This window comes from Diceros bicornis, chromosome 13, assembly GCF_020826845.1.
Source record: "Diceros bicornis minor isolate mBicDic1 chromosome 13, mDicBic1.mat.cur, whole genome shotgun sequence".
NCBI classification, from domain to species: Eukaryota; Metazoa; Chordata; class Mammalia; order Perissodactyla; family Rhinocerotidae; genus Diceros; species Diceros bicornis.
The window spans coordinates 4,946,484-4,968,260 of record NC_080752.1 but is presented as its reverse complement, the minus strand read 5'-3'; the positions used below and the strand labels follow the sequence as shown (position 1 = coordinate 4,968,260).

Genomic DNA, 21,777 nt, shown 5'->3' with positions numbered 1-21,777 from the left:
TCAAATCTGAGCGAGCCTAGTGATGGTGTGCCAGTTCTGAGCCCAGATCTCCAGAGGCCTTGTGCCTATCGCTCCTTCTCTTGAAATGCTGGCACTAAGAACGATTCTGTGCTATCCTGTTGGAGAAAGACTGTCCCAGCCAAGGCCCCAGACTTGAGAAAGAGGCCAGCCAAGATCAGCAAACCTGCCTCCCTGACCTGCACCTGATCACATACACATGAGTGAGTCCCACCAAGCCCAGCTCCCATTAGCTGAACTGCCCAAAAGACCCACAGACTTTTGAGAACAAATATTTATTGTTGCATACCACTTACGTATGTTTGGTAATGGTTGTTATGCAGCATTATTGTGGCAAAGATGACTGACTCACATGAATAACTGTGAACAACAAAAAAGAAATACTAGGAGTATTTAACAGGAGACCCTGATCTAGTCTAGAAAGTAAAGAAGTGATGTTTGAAGTGAGATCTGGAGGATGGAGATTGTTAAATGAGCAAAAAGAGGACAGAGCACTCCAGTTGTCAGTGACTCATGCTTGAGCAGAGACAGTGAGGCCCTCACTGGAGGGCCGTGCGTTTATTTCTTGTTCTGTGAAATAGAGGCTGCATCTTTTGCTTCTCCTCTTTGTAAGATGAGTATGTTTGTGTCTGTACTGTCCCTTTCACTCCCTTTCCCTCTTTCATACCCCAAATTCTGTCCTTGATTTACTTTAGCTTTTATATTGTCAAGGTCAATGACGTTTATGCTAAGTTCTATAACTATAATATTCACGCTTTAGCTCTAGGTTGATTCTAGAAATTAAAGATCAACAAACTGTTTACATTATCAAGACTTTATATTATTATGACAAGAACCTTGTTCCCTGCACAGCCAAGTGATTCACTATGATTTTAATTTTCCCACCTGACCGTGAGAAAATTAAAAATTGCCGTTCTCGTTCTTTCACTTTATTTTTCTAAACTATTTATAATATCAGACATTCTATTGAGAAAATGTTTCCCTGGAGAATTCCCTCCTGGAACCTCAGTCCCCTTCTCTAATCTAGACTGGTTGTTCTGATTCATTCTGGATCTTCTCTTCAGTGTGCTCACGGGTTGCATAAGTCTTTCTAGAAACCAATGTTTTTTCTTTCTTGGTTTACCCCTGTCTTGCTGAAGCATATCTTCAAGAAACTTCCTCAGAAAGGGCTATGGAAGTGAAAATTCTTTTTGTTCATATATGTCTGAAAATATTTTTATACTACCCAAACATTTGATAAATAACTTGTCTGGTTGTAATAGTGTAACAAACTATGTTGAAAATAATTCTCTCTTAGAATTTTGAAGCATTGCTCTACCATCCCGACTTGTTGGTGGAAAGTCTGGTGCCATTAGTTTTATTTTATTTAACATTGTTTATTATGGAATATAATGCACATGCAGAAAATACATAAAAGTATAGAACTCAGTGATTTATCACAAATCAAACACTTGTGTAACTACTGGCTTTGTCAAGAAAATAAACCATTGCTAGCGCCTCCCCACCCTCAAACCCCCCACTCAAACCTCAAACCCCCACTCAAACCTCAACCCCCCACTCAAACCTCAAACCCCTACTCAACCCTCAACCCCACCTCAAACCCCCCCTGAACCTCCTCCCAGTTACTACTCCTTCCCTCCCCAAATGTAACAATTATCTTGACTTTTATGGTTATCACGTCTTTGCTTTTCTTTATAATTTTACCACTTAAGCTCATATCCCTAAATCCTGTAGGTTTTTTTTCTTTTCGTGAGGAAGATCAGCCCTGAGCTAACATCCATGCCAATCCTCCTCCTTTTTTTCCCCCAAAGCCCCAGTAGATAGTTGTATGTCATAGTTGCACATCCTTCTAGTTGCTGTATGTGGGACACGGCCTCAGCATGGCCGGAGAAGCGGTGCGTTGGTGCGCGCCCGGGATCCGAACCCAGGCCGCCAGTAGCAGAGTGCGCGCACTTAACCGCTAAGCCACGGGGCCGGCCCGATCCTGTAGTTTAGTTCTGCCTGCTTTTAAAACTTAAATGTGTGGAAGAGAAGGATGTTTTCTTTTGGGCGTAGCTTCCTTCACTCAACATTGTGTTTATGAGATTATCTATCTGGTATGAAGCTGTAATTTTTCAGTTGTCATTACTGTGTTATACTTCATTGATTGAATATACCCCAGTGCGTTTATGCATTCTATTGTTTATGGACATTTAGGTTGTTTCCGGTTTTGGTCACTACAGGCAGAGCTGTCGGGAACGCTCGTGCACCCGTATACACTTCTGTTGGTGTATATCCAGGAGGAGTAGACTTGTTGGGGCGTAGACCGTGTGGTGAAATCTCATTGTAATTTGAATTTGAATGAAGCTGAGCACTGTTTTACATGCTATTGTCCAGCTTTTCCCCTCTTTTGTCATGTGCCTGTTCAAATTTTTTTTTTCCCCATTTCCTATTCCACAGTCTTTTTCTTATTGATTTGTAGATGTTCTGGATATAAGCACTTTGTCAGTTATACTGTTGCAAATATTTTCTCCTATCTTGTGGTTTGCCTTTTTCACTATCTTAATGGTGTCTTCTGAGGAGGAGATACTCTTGAATTAATGTAGTCAAATTATAGATCTGTTCTTTATTTTTAGTACTTTTTATGTCCTGTGTGTGGAGTTTTCTCCACCCTGATACTGGGAAGACCCCCATATTATATTCTGAAAGTGCTATTATTGCCTTTTGCGTTTAGGTCTTCAATCCACCTCATGTTTGTGTACAATTTGATTTTTTCTATATTAATAGCCAATTAACTCAGTACCATTTATTTAAAAATCTGTTCTTTCTCCAGTTCTCTTCAATGTCATTAATTGTCTCTGCAATAGTCACCAATCATTTAGTGTGTGTGTGTGTGTGTGTGTGTATTTCTGGACTCTCTGATCTTTTCCATCTGTTGGTTTATCTGATCTTGTACTGATCCCACACTCTCTTCATTACTGAAGGGTTATAGTGAATCCTGATATCTCGGAGAGTAAGTTCTCACACCTTGTCCTTCACTACCAGTGACATAGATATTTTTGGCCCCCGACATTTCCAAATAATTTTTAGAACTAGCTTGCCACAAAATTGACCCATTGGTATTTTTGTTGGAATTGTATTGAATCTACAGGTCAATTTGGTGATAATTAACATCTTTAAAATACCTACTCTTCAATCTATGCACGTAGTATATCCCTTCTATCAATTATCTATTTTCCTGCAACAAACCACTCTAAAACTTAGTGGCTTAAAACAGCAATAGTCTGTTATTGTTCATGATGCTGTGAGTTGGCTGGGCTGGGAGGTCCGGGGTGGCTCCTGGTGATCTGGCAGTTGGTGTAGGCACAAGCAGGAGTGCCTTGCTTCTCCCCCACATGGCCTCTCACCCTCTAGTAGGCCAGCACAGTTTTATTGAACATGGCAGTCTTAGGGGAGCGCACCAAGGGGCCAAAGGTGTAAAGAATTTGCAGAATATTTAATATCCCACTTCATCCTTTTAAATAAAAGTCTTTAATTTTTCTCAATCATAGTTTTCAGTATAGATGTCTTGCACATGTTTGTTAGATTTATTTCTAGGTATCTGATGTTTCTTGATGCTATTGTGTTATCTTTTTCTTTTTCCAACAACTTTATTATAGTGTAATACACGTGCAGTGAAATGCACCCATTTTAAGTGTACCGTTTGATGGGTTTTGACAAACGTTTATACCCATGTAACCACCACCACAGTTAAGATGAAGAACATTTCCACCACCCCAAGGGTCCCTCATGCCGTTTGCAGTCAATCCCCTTCTACCCTTGGCCTCAGGCAGTCACTAATCTGCTTTCTATTTCTATAGATTAGTTTTGCCTTTTGGAATTTCATACAAATGGGATACTACAGGATATTTTCTTTCATGTCTGTGTTCTTTTATGCTATACGATGTTTTTGAGATTCATTTGTCTTGTTGCATGTAATCCATTACTTTTTATTGCTGACTAGTATTCCATCATATGGATACGCCGCGGTTTGTTTATCCATTCTCCAAGTGATGGACATTTGAGTTGGATTGGGATGTTTCCAGTTTCTGGCCGTTATGAATAAAGCTGCTATAACATTTGGTTCCATAATAAATCTTGGGGAAATATTGAGGAACAGAATTACTGGGTTGTATGGTAAGTATACATTTAACTTTGCAGTAAAGTAACAAAATGTTTTCCAAAGTAGTTGTGTGATTTTATAGTCCTGCTAGCAACGCCCGAGAGTCCCAGCTGTTCCTCACCCTTGTCAGCACTTGACACTGTCAATTTCGTCCTTCTTCCTTGAATCTCAGATTATTATCTAGCCTCACCTTCCTTCTGCTTCAAGTACAACCTTCAGAATTTCCCTGAGTGTGGGAAATTCTCTGTTTTTTTTTTTATTTGGAAACGTTTTTCTTTTGTCCTAATTTTTAAAAGACATTGTCATTGGCTATATAATTCTGGTTTGGCACTTCTTTTTCAGGCCATTAATGATATGATTTTATTGTCTTTTCGTTTTTGTTATTGCCATTTAGAAGTCAGCTTTCAGTCTATCTGGGGATCTTTTTAAAGAAATAAGCCTTTGTTCTCTGGTTGCTTTTAAGATTTTTTTCTTTGTCTTTGGTGTTTGGCAGTTTCGTTATGATGTGTCTAGTTGTGTATTTATTTTTATTTATCCTGCTTGGAATCTGTTCAGCTTCTTGAACATGTGGATTGATATTGTTTATCACTTCTGGAAAATTATCAACCGTTTCCTCTTGAAATATTTCTCTGACCCGTTTTCTCTCTTCCTCTCTTTCTGGAACAGGAAACAGTAAACACATAATAGACCATCTCACTTTACACTCCACACCTCTTAATCTATTTTATATGTCTTCTACACTTTGTTTCTGCATACTGCACTGTGGATAATTCCTTCTGCCTTATCTTTTACTTCACTTAATTCTCATTTCAACATGTCAAATCCTAATATGTCTAAACTCATTTGTTGGAATATTAATTTTAGTTATGTTTTATTTCTCGAAAGTTCTATTTGGTTCTTTTTCATATCTTCTAAATCACTTTATATTTTCCTCTTCCCCACCTATATCTTATAAACCTAGCCTTTTATTTTCAAAAAATATCATGCATAATTTTCTTAGAGTTTTCTGATAATTACAATTCCAGAAGTATTTGTGGTCCTTGTTCTGTTGTCTGTGGTGTCTGCTGACTTTACTCATGGCGTACGGATTCTTCATGCTCTTCTTTGTCTGTGGTCACGTGCTGCTCAGTGTCCTAAGGTGAAGGCTTGGACACAGATGGGGAAACTTTTCTGTAAAAGTTCATATAATGAATATTTTAGGTTTTGCAGGCCACATACAGCTTTGTCACTTCTTCTCTTTCTTCTTCTAGCAACCCTTTAAACATTTGAAAACTATTTTTAGCTTGTGGGTCTTACAAAATCAGGCTGTGGCCTGGATTTGGCCTGTGGGCTATAATTTGCTAAGCATTGGCCTAGGATGTCTTTCTCCAAAGAGTTTTGTGTTTCTTTCAAGTGTCTAGGGGCATTATCAGTCTGGGACTATTTTAATTAAATTTATGGCTTTTCTCCTGTTTTATTTATGCAAATATTTTTTTAGAAACATAGGCGCTACAGAAAAATATTAAGAGGTTAAGTAAAAAATCACCTAAAAATCTCACAACTCATGGGAAATCCAGTACATTTTGGTGAACATAATTCAAGATATCTCCCCTAAAAATATATATATTTTTTTGTGAGGAAGATCAGCCCTGAGCTAACATCCGTGCTAATCCTCCTCTTTTTGCTGAGGAAGACCGGCTCTGAGCTAACGTCTATTGGCAATCCTCCTCCTTTTTTTTTCCCCAAAGCCCCAGTAGATAGTTGTATGTCATAGTTGCACATCCTTCTAGTTGCTGTATGTGGGACGCCGCCTCAGCATGGCCGGACAAGCGGTGCGTCGGTGCGCGCCCAGGATCCGAACCCGGGCTACCAGTAGTGGAGTGCACGCACTTAACTGCTAAGCCACGGGGCTGGCCCCCCCCCAAAAAAAACATTTTTTTATTGAGGTAACATTGATTTATAACATTATATAAGGTTCAGGGGTACAACATCATAATTCAATTCTGTATATACTGCAGTATGCTCACTACCAAAAGTCTAGTTTCCATCCATCATCATACAATTGACCCCCTTTACCCATTTCCCCCTCCCTCCACCCTTCTTCCCTTCTGATAACCACCAATTTTGTCTTCTTTACTTTGTGGTTTTGTTTTTTTTTAATTCCACATATGAGTGTGATCATACAGTATTTGCCTTTCTTTGTCTGACTTATTTCGTTTAGCATAGTACACTCAAGGTCCATCCATGTTGTTGCAAATGGCAAGATTTCATGTTTTTTTGTGTGTGAGGAAGATTGGCCCTGAACTAACCTCTGTCAACCTTCCTCTTTTTTGGCTGAGGAAGATTAGCCATGAGCTAACATCTGTGCCCATCTTCTACTGTTTTGTATATGGGATGCTGCCACAGTGTGGCTTCATGAGCATGCGTTGGTCCATGCCTGGGATCCGAACCCACGAACCCCAGGCTGCTGAAGTGGGGTGCGTGAACTTAACCACTACACCGCTGGGCTGCCCCCCCAAGATTTCATTTTTTTATTGCTTAGTAGTATTTTGTTGTGTATATATACCACATCTTCTTTACCCATTCATTTATTGCTGGGCACTTAGGTTGTTTCCAAGTCTTGGCTATTGTGAATCATGCTGCAATGGACATAGGAGTGCATATATCTTTTCGGATTAGCGTTTTTGTAGTCTTTGGATAAATATCCAGAAGTGGAATTGCTAGATCAAATGGCAGTTCTATTTTTAATTTTTGGGGAAATCTCCATACTGCTTTCTGTAGTGGCTGCATCAATTTACATTCCCATCAGCAGTGTATGTGGGTTCTCTTTTCTCCATATCCTCTCCAATACTTGCTATTTCTAGTCTTTTTAATAATAGTCATCCTGATGGGTGTAAGGGATATCTCATTGTGGTGTTGATTTGCATTTCCTTAATAATTAGTGATGTTGAACATCTTTTCATGTACCTGTTGGCCATCTGTATACCTTCTTTGGAAAAGAGTCAATTCAGATACTCTGCCCGTTTTTTTTTCCTCCCTTTTTTGGTGAGGAAGATTAGCCCTGAGCTAACATCTGTTGCCAATCCTCCTCTTTTTGCTGAGGAAGATTGGCCCTGGGCTAACACCTGTACCCATCTTCCTCTACTTTATATGTGGGACGCTGCCACAGCATGGCTTGATTATTGGTGTGTAGGTCCGTCCCTGGGATCCAAACCTGTGAACCCTGGGCCGTCAAAGCAGAGTGCGTGAACTTAACCACTACACCACTGGGTTGGCTCCCCTCTGCCCATTTTTTAATCCGGTTGTTTGTTTTTTTGCTATTGAGTTGTATGAGATCTTTATATACTTTGGATATTAACCCCTTATTGGACGTATAAATGATTTGCAAATATCTTCTCTCGGTTGGTAGATTGTCTTTTCGTTTTGTTGAAGGTTTCCTTGGCTGTGCAGGGGCTTTTTAGTTTGATGTAGTCCCATTTGTTTATTTTTTCTTTTGTTTCCTTTGCCTGTGGAGACATATCCAAAAAGATATTGCTAAGAGCGATGTCAAAGAGCACGCTGCCTATGTTTTCTTCTAGGAGTTTTATGGTTTCAGTTGTTATACACAAGTCTTTAATCCATTTTCAGTTACTTTTTGTGTATGGTGTAAGATAACGGTCTACTTTCATTCTTTTGCGTGTGGCTGTCCAGTTTTCCTAACACCATTAATTGAGGAGACTTTCCTTTCTCCATTGTATGTTCTTGGCTCCTTTGTTGAAAATTAGCGGTCCATAGATGTGTGGGTTTATTTCTGGGCTCTCAATTCTGTTCTATTGATCTGTTTGTCTGTTTTTCTTATTGCTTATTTTTTTATTGGGCCCCTTGAGTGATGTGAATTAGGGCTTCCAGCACCTGAGGGCAGTTTACTTTTGGTTCACCCTACCTCGAGGAAGTAGACCTTGAGAGTCCTGCCTGATCTGTGGAGGGTCTCCCATCAGACATCCCCCCTTAGTTGCTTCAGCTTCTGAGTTCTTGCTCTCAAAGCTGTCAAAACCAAAGTTCAAGTTTGCCAGCAGTTTAAAATGCCTCCAGGCAACAGTAGTTCAGTGTTTCGCTTACTTCCCTGGGTTCCTGTATTTCTTTTAGTTTTGGCCTCCAAGTTCTTTACTTTTTTTTTGGTGGCTCTACAATACTTTTAAGAAGTTTTTAGAAATATTTTACTCACTGCTTTTGGTTGTTTACAGCAAGAAGGATATTCCAAATAACCCAGCTTGCTATAATGGAAACAGAACTATTGGATGAAAGAATTTTATTTTCTTCTAGAAATTATATCAAATGGCCTTTATGGGCAGAATAACCCTCTGAGAGACAATTTAAATTTGTTTTGTTCAGTGATGTAAGTAAGTCTTGGTGGTAAATGAAACATCCTATTACTAGGAGAGTAGAGCACAGCAGATGAATACTCAGTTGAAAAAAAAACTCAATGTGAATTTATGACCTTAAAAAGAAATATATTCCAAGCTCTAGTTAATAAAAATGGCCCAACAGTAGCAGAAACACTTTTAACCATCAAGAAATTTCAATCTAGTACCCAGATTTTGGTCTCTAGTATCATTTTCCACTTTAAAAAGTAGGAAAAATCAGAATGATTCTGGAAAATTCTATTGTTTTCCAGGAGCACGGAACACATTTTAAACACATTTGGGCTGAAAGGATTTAAAGAGGCTTCTATACATCAAGTTGTGACAACCTGAGCCTAAAGAATGCAAGTGATTATTATGGTTGTAATTATTTGGAATAAATTAAGCTCATGGAAGCCCCTAAATTCCTAATGATACTCAAAAGAGAAAAATTAATTTAAAATGTACAAAAAGTAGTTATAATACAAAAGAAGGGATGGATGTAATTGGGCATGCCTAATTTTCATGACGAAGCAGAAGAATCTTAATATTTAGAGGTTTTGGTGCTTTTTAAGTAAATGTTGGGTTATTAAAGAAATACATTTAGTGTTTTAATCTATGTAAGCAAGAAAGAACAAATATGCCGATGAGCCAAGACTCCTAGAAGAAATCAGACTGGCGCCAAGAGCAGGAAGTGCTCTTTGAAACCATGGTCAGTCCAGAGAGCTGGGCTGAGAGAGGTCAGCAGTTGTTTTGCACCAGTGGTCGTCTATGGAGGCCCAAAGTGAGTTCTGAGATGATCAATTATCTAAGTCTCCCAAAGAGGAGAAATGATGGCACAGACTCGCTCATTTAGATGTTCTTGCTAATTATAATGAGATTCTGACAAAACTCACTTAAAATTACAATAATAGATCAATAGATCAATAGATCACAATGATAATCAATTAAGGAGGTAATTCTGAGCTTGTGAAACTTAAAGAGTGCATCATATCTGGGAAAGAGATGAAATGTCGAAAATCTGAATTTTACATGAAATAAGTCCCATGGACGTAACGAGTGAAATTTTATTCTAAAAGAAGCTCAGGCTAATGACTGGGGGCTCAGGTTTGAATCTTCTTGGCCTTACAGTCAGGTCCTGCATCTCAACCAGGAGCTAATAGGTTGACATCCCAGATCTTGCAAATTTAGCTTCTCTGGGGCAGCATTTGTTTCTCCTTTTGAGTCTAATGAGATGACTACAACGCAAAGAAGGTATAGACCAGCTCTATCCAAAAGAAACATCTGTTGGTGGAAATATTCTATATCTATGCTGCCCATAAAGTGGCCGCCAGCTACAGGTAGCTGTTGAGCCCTTGAAATGTGGCTGGTGGGAACTGAATTTTAAATTAAATGTAGTTACTCTAAATAGCCATATGTGGCCACGAGATACTATACTGGACAAAGCAGGTATTGATATCATATCTGGTAAAATTACCACAATCTTAGGAGGTAACCCCAGAAAAGGGGAAATTTATTTAAATTTAAATCAGTGGTATTAGTATTTTTTAAATGGGTTTTAATATAACAGTAATAATCAGATTGTAAGCATTGATATATTTTTGGGGTGTTTAAGGTATTTAAGAAAATTTGATAGGAGAACGACGATCTGAAACACTCAGAAGAGTGATTAAATAAGTTAGTAATCAGTTTTTTCGAGTTTGTGGAAACCTAATTTGGTAAATCCATCAGTCATGATTTGTATTTTGTGTAAGTCAGGCGTGACTGGAAGGAATGCTCATGGTTTTACTATTTAAAAAGATGCCAAGCGCTTAGTAGAATTAGAAGATCAATAACCTGGACATTAAACAAAGTTCAGGGAGAAGTGAGTCTTCCTTTCGAAAGCTCCCTGGACAAGTTTCTGCTTTGGATTTTCCTATACTGACTCTTTACAGTTTATGTTTCTAAATATAGATGTGCTTTGCTTTAAGAAAATTCAGTACTGGGCTATGTGCACTTACCACCCAGAACAGTTATATTCATGGATTGTGAATTTCTTCAGGAAGGTCCAATGTTTTTAAGCAGACAGTATCCTTTTGTTCTCTCCACTTAGCTTTCGTAAGTGTGCCCCAGAGGATCACCCAGCTTTGTCCACGTGGAGCTCATCCTACCAGTAAGTTCTGCTGAATATTCAGTTGCTGGGATCAAGACATGCTTTGCATGCAGCTTCCAATAGCAGGTTAGAGGAGAGCTCAGGAGTGGGCACTCAGGCACCAGAGAGAAGTAGGGTTGAATCCCAGCTCTACCACTTAAATCTGGGTGACCTAAGGCAAATGATTCTGCACTTGTGATGATGATAAAAATAGCTGTTTCTTAGTGGGTTTTGTTAGGATTAAATGACCTAGTTAATGTAAAGCACTTGGCATTATTATTGATTTCTCAGTAAATACCCAAATTCTATGTACTCTGCGAATCAGCTCAAATCCCACCTCCACCCACAAGGATCATACTACGGCTCTTATTGTCTGACTTGCCCAATACGATATACCAGTTTTTGCTCTGACCAAGAGCATCCCTTGGCCCTTCCAACTCTGCCATTCTTTTTGCAAATTACTTTATTGGAATGTTTACTAAGCCTACTGTTCCCTGTTTCAGTTGATGAGATTATTCTCTAGTCCATTCCTTCTCCGCTCTTTCTTTCCTGCCTCTTCCTCTGTCCTCAAACCTCTATCTGTGAGTTCACTCTCAGAGGAAACAGAAGCTGTCAGAAGAGAATTTCTGCGAGCTTCCCACACCACTACCAGCACCTTCCAGTGTCTGTACCCCTGGCCTCTACCATCGTCCCATTACTGTGGATGAAGTGTTTGTGTTCCTATCTATGGCCAACACATTCAAGGGTACAATGGAGACCAGCCTCCCCACCCACTCAAATACTTCTGGCTCTTTTGCTTATCTCCCCTCTCTCCTGCATCCGTCACCAATTGTTCCTACTCCATCATTCCCATCATTGAGCAAACTTGCTGAAATTTCTCCCTTCTCTGCTCCCTGTTATAACACAATTCCTTAAAGAGATGTGTAGGATACTGTCTCCACTTTCTCTTCTCTCCTGAGCTCTTGAACCCTCTCCAATCAGGCTTTTGCCCTGTAGAACACTGCTCTCACCAAGGTCATCAGTGACCTCCCATTGCCATAGCCAGAGGTCAATTCTCAGTCCTTGCCATACTTGACCGTTTAGCAGGATTTGACACAGTAGATCGCTCCCTTCTCCTGAAACACTTTCTTTCCCCTTGCCTTTCAGGACACCACGGTCTCCTTATACCCACTAGCCTCATTCTCAGTCTCCTTCACTGGTGCCTCTGCATCTCCCTAGGCTCTAAATGCTGCTGTGTTCCAGGGCTCCGACCTTGGAGCTTTTCTCCTTTCTTCACTCACTTGCTTGGTGGTCTCATCCAGTGGACTTTTAAATGCCGTTTACACACTAACTCTCAAGTCTTACCTCTCACTCAGACCTCCCCCCTCCACTCCAGCCTTACAGGTCCAGCGTCCTACTAGACGTTTCCACTTGAGTGTCTATGAAACATCTCAAATGTAAAATGAGCCAAGTGAACTTTTGATCTTTCCCCTAAAACCTGCGCTTTCTCCTCTCAGTGGATGCTTACTCCATCCTTTTGATCGCTCCGACAAACCCGTGGGAGTCACCCTTGTTGCCTCGCTTTCTCTCACATCCCACATCCACTCCTTTAGGAAATCCTGTTGTCTCTACCTTCAAAACATGCCCACTTCTCACAACCTCCCCAGCTCCCACTCTGATCTCACTTCCCTGTCTCTGGGGGGTATTCTTGCACGAGCCTCTTACGTGGTCTCCGCCTTTCCATCCTTGCTCTGTAGCACAGAAACCTAGCTCAGATCTTATCATTCCTCTCTTCAAAACTGGCGCTCCTGTCTCACGCAGAGTGGAAGCCAAACTCCTTACAGCGGCCCGTGCAGCCCTGCTCAGGCTGGTCTCCCTTACTCTCCAACCTCATCTGATGCTTGCCCCCCCCACTCTGTTTTTTTTTTTTTTAAAGAGAATCATATGATGGCTTTATTCTTCTTGCTACTTAAAAATAGATGATATGATGGCTGTGATTGTCAACATCGTATGGGGAAGACCAAGTCCACGCTTCATCCTGGATCAGCTGCTACCACGTGAGTCTTCTTGGTTGAGTCATTTGAACCCACAGTGACACAATAGGTCCCTGGATAGACTTCTATGTGAGGTCCTTAGAGATGTTCTCAGCAGGCTGGGATGTCTCTAGAGCACTCGGGCACTTGATAGATGCCTCTGAGACCAAGGGATGATCTGTGCTCTGACTGTTCCCTATGTCCAAGCACAAGAGCAGCTCCAACTTCGCTCTGGGATAACGGTAAATGTGGGTTGCCCCTCTTTCCTGCTGCTTCCCGGGAGAAAGCTCTGGGGGTTGGCTGCCGGCCATCTTTCTTGGTAGGGCTGCTTTGGGGAAAAGACCCCGTGCTGCCTCTGATCCTCCCTGCTGTTCTTTGACCTCACCGGGGACGCTCCAGCTGGGGGCTCGCTTCTCTGCCTGTCTCTCCAGCTCTCTTCCTCGCGCCTCTGCTCCATCTGCACTGGCTCGCTTTTTGGCTCTTTCTTCGTTGTGCTGGGCTCACCCTCATCCTAGGGCCTCTGTACTTGCAATTCCCACACGACTTGCTCCTGTACATCTCCAGGTCTTTGGTCTCAGTGAGGCTTTACCTGACCCCCGTATTTAAAATCAGAACGCTCCTCTCCTGATACTTTCTGTTTTCCTTTACTGCATTATTTGTTTATTTTCCATTTCTCTCAACCCCCCTCCCTGTAAGAAGGTGAGTGCCACCACGGTAAGACTTTTAAAATCTCTGTATGTTTTCAAAATAACGGTCTCTAACCCCAACACACGCTGTAAACGCTCAAAATCAAAGTACTTATTGAATAAATGAACGAATGAATGACACTAACTGAGCTTGATTGGCTTTCGTGAAATGTAAGAATTCTTTGAAATATTATTATTTTCAATTAGTTTGTTAAAAGTCAGAGTTCTAAAAGGTGTTTTTAGTGTTTGATATAATTAATGTTCCTTTCTGACAAGACTTTGTATAATAGAAAAGGATCACATTTCTGTGAGAGAAAAAAGGATGAAAAGAAACACTTTTTAAACTTTAAGTTGATGAAATGAGTTCCTCCTCCCTTCTGCAAGGGCTGTATTAGACTGCAAATTGTTTTAAGGGGAGAATCATGAAATTAATGTTTCACTCAAATTCCTGAAGCTGGGCACGTAGTAGCAGAAAAAATTTTTGTAGCTTGAGTACAACGTGACAAGGTCAAGCCCTCTCACAGCAGGGGAAGGGTTTGGCTGAGGCCATGCTTTCAGTGGTGTGGAATCACTGAGCCTCAGAGGTGGAGAAGCTGTAAAGATCACCAGGGATGAGGAAACCAAGTCTGCATATGTGCCCACCCTGCTCCAAGATGGGGTAAGGCCTCTGCTGGTCTTCATGACCACCCTTGGGGGCGGGGGGTGGTTCCCTTTCACATATGGGAGAACTGAGGTTCACTCCCATAGTCGTTCCTCTAGTAAATGGAAGAATCAGGATTTGAATGCAGGTCTGAGCTCTTCCCAGGAGAATCATTCCTGCCTCAGCCTTTTACAGGCAAAGAAACTGAGGCCCAGAGAGGACGAAAAACTTGTCCAGGCTCAGAGGAAATAGTGAACCCAGCAGTCGCGTCCTGTGGTCACCCTCCTCAGCAGCCTCTCAGCCATTTGTCAGAGCTTCCCTTTCATCAAACTTTCAAAATGGCCTTAAGTTTTTCTTGTTTTTCATGTCTTCAAATGCAATAATACGTTATCATTTAAATATTACAGAAATGCATTCCATAAAAAGTGAAATTTCCCCATGATTTTCCTTCTATGGAAAGCCACCGTTATCACCTTGAAATAATCCTCCATATTTATTTTGTGGCTCTAGGAACACACACACACACACACACACCTATACATCATACTACATGTACGGTTTCATAACCTGCTATTTGCACTTCACGGTCTCTTTTGGGAATCTTCTCATGTCAGTAAATGGTACAGCCTCATTCTAATTGCATAATATTCCATATACAGATGTATCGTTTACTATACTCTATTTAACTAAATCCCTACTAATGGACATTTACATTATTTCTTTAGGATAAATTTCTATAAATTGCCCTCTAAAATATGGTACCAATTTTTATTTTCACCAACATGTAGACAGAGTCCTCTTCTCTTACTCTTACCGCTAATGTGCATTAACGTTTTTTCTTTCCAGTAGGAAGAGAATCACTACCCAGTCTCAGCCTGGGGTCAGGAGAGTCGGAAGGCTTACAAGACTCAGCAGGAGTGCTGGAACATGGTGAGCAGAGCATTTGAAAGAGACAGTGTGAGGACAATGGATGTGCCACCAATATGGCCCACCGCCTGGCCCTAGCAGAAAGTACTCCAGTTCTAGATTCTTCTCGTACAGCCACTCATGGCTCTCTCCTGCTTAAAACCCTCCAGTGGCCTGTTGCTTTGTCTAAAGACACATTCCTTAGCAGGGTCTACAAGGCCCTCTGGTGTGGCCTTTACCCCTCCATCCTTAACTTGCATCATATTCCAGCCACACGGTCCACATTTCTGTTTCTCAAAAGTGAACTGGGGCAGGTTTGACCATTTCCCAGTCCCACCCCAGTGCCATTAAGGGCCCTGTCTTCCATTCCTGCCCCAGCCCCTCTGTGAGTTAGGAACACCATCCTACGTTTGAGAGCTCATGAGTGTCCTGGGTTGTTGACCAAGGGGCAGCTCCGATGACATTCAGCACAACTTTGAGGTCCAGGAGAGTGTCGCTTTTCTGGTTCATCATGGGTGACCTGCAGGATCTGTCAGTGAAAGGTCCCCTCCGGAGAGTGGTGATGGCATTGCTTATGTGGCCCATCAACCGGGAAATCACCCAGGGCTCACTTGATGGTGGTCTGTGAGCACTGGCTTGGCTTCCACACTGCCCCCTGGTGCTGGAGAGAGGTGGTACTCCTCATCGCGTCTCCTCGGGCAGAGGGGCTGGCTGTTCCCCTTGGCCAGGACCCACTAGTTTTCTTCATGGAGGATCACTCCTCACCCAACTCCTCTCCTCCATCCAGTGCCCAGGGCAGGGTGTGGTGCTCTCTTCTGTCCTCCCTCATTTCACAGCAAAGGTCGAGATTCTACATTTTCTCTCTTTGGAGTTTCAAGAGATACCTTTTTTTCCCCTCCCAATAGAACCTAATTCTTGAAAATCCAAAACTCTGGCTTTCAAAACTATTGTTTCTGACACAGGGTTCAACACAGAAGCCTATTTTAAGAAGCTGAAAAATAGGGGCTGGCCTCGTGGCTTAGCAGTTAAGTGCACATGCTCTGCTGCTGGCAGCCCGGGTTCGGATCCCGGGTGTGCACCGACGCACTGCTTCTCCGGCCATGCTGAGGCCGAGTCCCACATACAGCAACTAGAAGGATGTGCAGCTATGACATACAACTATCTACTGGGGCTTTGGGGGAAAAATAAATAAATAAAATTATTAAAAAAGAAAAAAAGAAGTTGAAAAATAGAGCATTAAATATTTGTCTTGCTTTCCTGATATAAAAGTCCTAATTGTCTTTGCAGCAAGCAGGATGCTTCTGACTGATTTTTTGTTGTTGTTTATTGCAGTAACATTGGTTTATAACATTGTATAAATTTCAGGTGTACATCATTATACTTCTATTTCTGCGTAGATTACATCATGTTCACCACCCAAATACTAATTACAACCCATCACCACACACATGTGCTGAATTATCCCTTTCACCCTCCTCCCACCCCCTTCCCCTCTGGTAACCATCAATCCAATCTCTGTTTCTACGTGTTTGTTTATTGTTGTTATTATCTACTACTTAATGAAGGAAATCATACGGTATTTGACCTTCTCCCTCTGACTTATTTCACTTTGCATAATACCCTCAATGTCCATCCATGTTGTCACAAATGGCTGGATTTCATCATTTCTTATGGCTGAGTAGTATTCCATTGTGTCTATATACCACATCTTCTTTATCCATTCGTCCCTTGATGGGCACTTAGGTTGCTTCCAAGTCTTGGCTATTGTGAATAACGCTGCAATGAACACAGGGGTGCATGTATCTTTATGCATTGGTGTTTTCAAGTTCTTTGGATAAATACCCAGCAGTGGAATAGCTGGGTCATATGGTAGTTCTATCCTTGATTTTTTGAGGAATCTCCATACTGTTTTCCATAGTGGCTGTACCAGTTTGCACTCCCACCAGCAGTGTATGAGAGTTCCCTTCTCTCCACATCCTCTCCAACACTTGTTGTTTCCTGTCTTGCTAATTATAGCCATTCTGACGGGCGTGAAGTGACATCTCATTGTAGTTTTGATTTGCATTTCCCTGATAGTTAATGATTTTGAACATCTTTTCATGTGTCTGTTGGCCATCTGTATATCTTCTTTGGAGAAATGTCTGTTCAGGTCTTTTGCCCATTTTTTAATTGGGTTGTTAGTTTTTTTTGTTGTTGAGATGCATGAGTTCTTTATATATTTTGGAGATTAACCCCTTATCAGATGTATGGTTTGCATATATCTCCCAATTGTTAGGTTGTCTTTTCGTTTTGTTAATGGTTTCCTTTGCTGTGCAGAAGCTTTTTAGTTTGATGTAGTCCCATTTGTTTATTTTTTCTATTGTTTCTCTTGCCCCGTCAGACATGGTGCTTGAAAATATGTTGCTAAGAGCGATGTTCAAGAATGTACTGCCTAGGTTTTCTTCTAGAAGTTTCATAGTTTCAGGTCTTACATTCAAGTCTTTAATCCATTTGGAGTTAATTTTTGTGTATGGTGTAAGGTAAGGGTCTACTTTTATTTTTTTGCATATGGCTATCCAGTTTTCCCAACACCATTTGTTGAAGAGACTTTCTTTTCTCCACTGTATGTTCTTGGTTCCTTTGTCAAAGATTAGCTGTCCATAGATGTGTGGGTTTATTTCTGGGCTTTTGATTCTATTCCATTGATCTGTGTGTCTGTTTTTGTGCCAGTACCATGCTGTTTTGGTTACTGTAGCTTTGTAGTCTATTTTGAAATCAGGGAGTGTGATACCTCCAGCTTTGTTCTTTTTTCTCAGGATTCCTTTAGCTATTCGGGGTCTTTTGTTGTTCCATATAAATTTTAGGATTTTTTGTTCTATTTCTGTGAAAAATGTTGTTGGAATTTTGATAGGGATTGCATTGAATCTATAGATGGCTTTAGGAAGTATGGACATCTTAACTATGTTAATTCTTCCAATCCAAGAGCATGGAATATCTTTCCATTTCTTTGTGTCTTCTTCAATTTCTTTCAGCAATGTTTTGTAGTTTTCGGTGTACAGATCTTTCACCTCTTTGGTTAAGTTTATTCCTAGATATTTTATTCTTTTTGTTGCAATTGTAAATGGGATTGTATTCTTAATTTCTCTTTCTGCTACTTCGTTGTTAGTGTATAGAAATGCAAATGATTTTTGTATGTTGATTTTGTATCCTGCAACTTTACCGTATTTGTTTATTACTTCTAAAAGTTTTCTAGTGGATTCTTTAGAGTTTTCTATATATAAAATCATGTCATCTGCAAATAGTGACAGTTTCACTTCTTCCTTTCCAATTTGGATCCCTTTTCTTTCTTTCTCTTGCCTGATTGCTCTGGCTAGGACTTCCAGTACTATGTTAAATAGGAGTGGTGAGAGTGGGCATCCTTGTCTGGTTCCTGTTCTTAGAGGGATAGCTTTCAGTTTTTCACCATTGAGGATGATATTAGCTGTGGGTTTGTCATATATGGTCTTTATTATGTTGAGGTACTTTCCTTCTATACCCATTTTATTCAGAGTTTTTATCATAAATGGATGCTGTATCTTGTCAAATGCTTTCTCTGCATCTATTGAGATGATCATGTGATTTTTATTCTTCATTTTATTAATGTGGTGTATTATGTTGATTGATTTGAGAATGTTGAACCATCCCTGCATACCTGGAATAAATCCCACTTGATCATGGTGTATAATCTTTTTAACATATTGTTGTATGCGATTTGCTAGTATTTTCTTGAGGATTTTTGCATTGATGTTCATCAGTGATATTGGCCTGTAATTTTCTTTTTTTTGTGTTGTCCTTGTCTGGTTTTGGTATCAGGGTAATGTCAGCTTCGTAGAATGAATTAGGGAGCTTCCCCCCCTCCTCAATTTTTTGGAAGAGTTTGAGAAGGATAGGTATTAAGTCTTCTTTGAATGTTTGGTAGAATTCACCAGGGAAGCCGTCTGGTCCTGGACTTTTATTTTTGGGGAGGTTTTTGATTACTGTTTCGATCTCCTTACTGGTGATTGGTCTATTCAAATTCTCTACTTCTTCTTGATCCAGTTTTGGAAGGTTGTGTGATTCTAAGAATTTATCCATTTCTTCCAGATTGTCGAATTGGTTGGCATATAGCTTTTCATAGTATTCTCTTATAATCTTTTGTATTTCTGAGGTGTCTGTTGTAATTTCTCCTCTTTCATTTCTGATTTTACTTATTTGTGCCTTCTCTCTTTTTTTCTTAGTGAGTCTAGCTAAAGGTTTGTCAATTTTGTTGATCTTTTCAAAGAACCAGCTCTTGGTTTTATTAACTTTTTCTATTGTTTTTTTAGTCTCTATTTCATTTATTTCTGCTCTGATTTTTATTATTTCCCTTCTTCTACTGATTTTGGGCTTTGTTTGTCTTCTTTTTCCAGTTTCTTTAGGTGCATTGTTAGCTTGTTTATTTGAGATTTTTCTTGTTTGTTGAGATAGGCCTGTATTGCTATAAACTTCCCTCTTAGAACTGCTTTTGCTGTATCCCATAAATTCTGGCATGTTGTATTTTCATTTTCATTTGTCTCCAGGTATTTTTTGATTTCTTCTTTGATTTCTTCATTGACCCAGTCGTTGTTCAGTAGCATTTTGTTTAATATCCATGTATTTGTGGCCTTTCTGATTTTCTTCCTCTAGTTGATTTCCAGTTTCATACCGTTGTGGTCAGAAAAGATGCTTGGTATTATTTCACTCTTCTCAAATTTATGGAGACTCGTTTTGTGGCCTAATATGTGATCAATCCTGGAGAATGTTCCATGTGCATTTGAAAAGAACGTGTATTCTTCGGTTTTTGGATGGAATGCTCTGTATATATCTACTAGGTCCATCTGTTCTAGTGTGTCATTTAAGGCCAATGTTTCCTTATTGATCTTCTGTTTGGATGAATTATCCATTGGTGTAAGTGGAGTGTTAAAGTCCCCTACTATTATTGTGTTACTGTCTATTTCTCTTTTTATGTCTGTTAATAATTGCTTTATATATTTAGGTGCACCTACATTGGGTGCGTAGATATTTACAAGTGTTATATCCTCCTGTTGGATTGTTCCCTTGATCGTTATGTAATGCCCTTGTCTCTTTTTACTGTTTTTGTTTTAAAGTCTATTTTGTCTGATATAAGTACTGCTACCCCAGCTTTCTTTTCATTGCAGTTTGTGTGGAGTATCTTTTTCCATCCCTTCACTTTCAGTTTGTGAGTGTCTTTAGGTCTGAAGTGTGTCTCTTGTATGCAGCATATATATGGGTCTTGGTGTTTTATCCAATCAGCCACCCTATGCCTTTTAATTGGGGCATTTAGTCCACTGATGTTTAAAGTAGCTATTGATAAGTATGTACTTACTGCCATTTTTTAACTTTTTTTCTCAGTGTTTTAGTAGTCCTTCTCTGTTCCTTTCTCCTTCTATACAGAATTGATGGTCTCTTTAGTTTGACCTCTGTCTGAAAGCTCTACTCTTTAACTCCCCTCCTCCCTCTTTTTATGTTTTTGATATCATATCTAACCTATTTTTTGTGCATTTGTATCCATTGCTATCTTATCATGGAAATAGATAATTTTTCCTATTTGTGGTCTTCTCTTTTCCCCTTAAATCAGTCCCTTTAACATTTCTTGTAGCACTGGTTTCTTGGTGACAAACTCCTTTAATTTTTGCTTGTTAATTTTTGATCTCTCCTTCCATTTTGAATGATAATCTTGCTGGGTAGAGTATTCTTGGCTGTAAGTTTTTGCTTTTAGCACTTTAAATATATCGTGCCACTCTCTTCTAGCCTGTAAGGTTTCTGCTGAGAAGTCAGCTGATAGCCTTATGGGGTTTCCTTTGTATGTAACTTGTCTTTCTCTAGCCACTTTTAGGGTTCTCTCTTTATCTTTAATTCTAGACATTTTGATTATGATGTGTCTTGGTGTGGGCCTCTTTGGGTTTATCTTGTTTGGGGCTCTCTGTGCTTCCTGTACCTGGATGTCTGTTTCCTTCCTTAGGTTAGGGAAGTTTTCATCTATTATTTCTTGAAATATAGATTCTCTGCCCCTTTGTCTTGTTCTTCTCCTTCCAGGACACCTATAACACGGATGTTAGTGTGCTTGATGTTGTCCCAGAGGTCCCTTAGACTGTCCTCACTCTTTTTAATTCTTTTCTCTTTTACCTGTTCAGCTTGGGTAATTTCTTCTAGTCTTTTGTCCAGCTTGCAGATCCGTTCTTCTGTATCCTCTACTCTGCTTTTGAGTCCCTCTAGCGAATTTTTCATTTCCAGTATTGTATTCTTCATTTCTGATTGGTTCTTTTTTATATCTTCCATTTCTTTGTTGACATTCTCACTGAGTTCATCTATTCTTCTCCCCACATCAGTGAGCATCCTTAACACTCTTAGTTTGAACTCTCTGTCGAGTAGGTTGCTCATTTCTGTTTCAGTTAGTTCCTTTTATGGAGTTTTGTCCTGTTCCCTTACTTGGAATGTATTCCTTTGCCTCCTCATTTTGCCTCTTTCCCTGTGCTTGTGTCTACGTATTAGGTAGGTCAGCTACGTCTCCTGCTCTTGGATAGGTGACCTTATACAAGTGATGCCTTAGGAGTCCTGCAGTGTGCCTCCCTCAGTTCTCAATGTTCCAGGGGTGACCCCTGTGTGGGCTACGTGTGTCCTTCTGTTGTGGCCTGTTTGCTCTCCCTGTATGTGCCCAGGGAGGCCGAGTTATGCTCCTGGCCAGCTGTTGTAATGCTCAGCTGCTTGTAGTTGTTGTGGGCCCTTCAGTCTCTTTATCAGGTGTGGGGAGCCCCAGTACAGTTGGCTACAAGTTCTAATACCACATTTGTGTTGCAGTATTTCTTTTAAGTGAGTAGGCCCCCAGCGTGGCAGGTTGTTAGGCTCAGG

The 21,777-nt window shown here is 40.3% G+C and overlaps 1 long non-coding RNA gene across 1 annotated transcript; it reads left to right on the top strand.

Moving 5' to 3' along the window:
• The first annotated feature begins 10,620 nt into the window (after window positions 1-10,620).
• On the top strand, window positions 10,621-15,897 carry LOC131412377 (uncharacterized). The gene is made up of 4 exons (XR_009221766.1): window positions 10,621-10,669; window positions 12,607-12,684; window positions 14,833-14,916; window positions 15,855-15,897. It is a non-coding gene; the product is annotated as an uncharacterized LOC131412377 (long non-coding RNA).
• The last annotated feature ends 5,880 nt before the right edge of the window (window positions 15,898-21,777 follow it).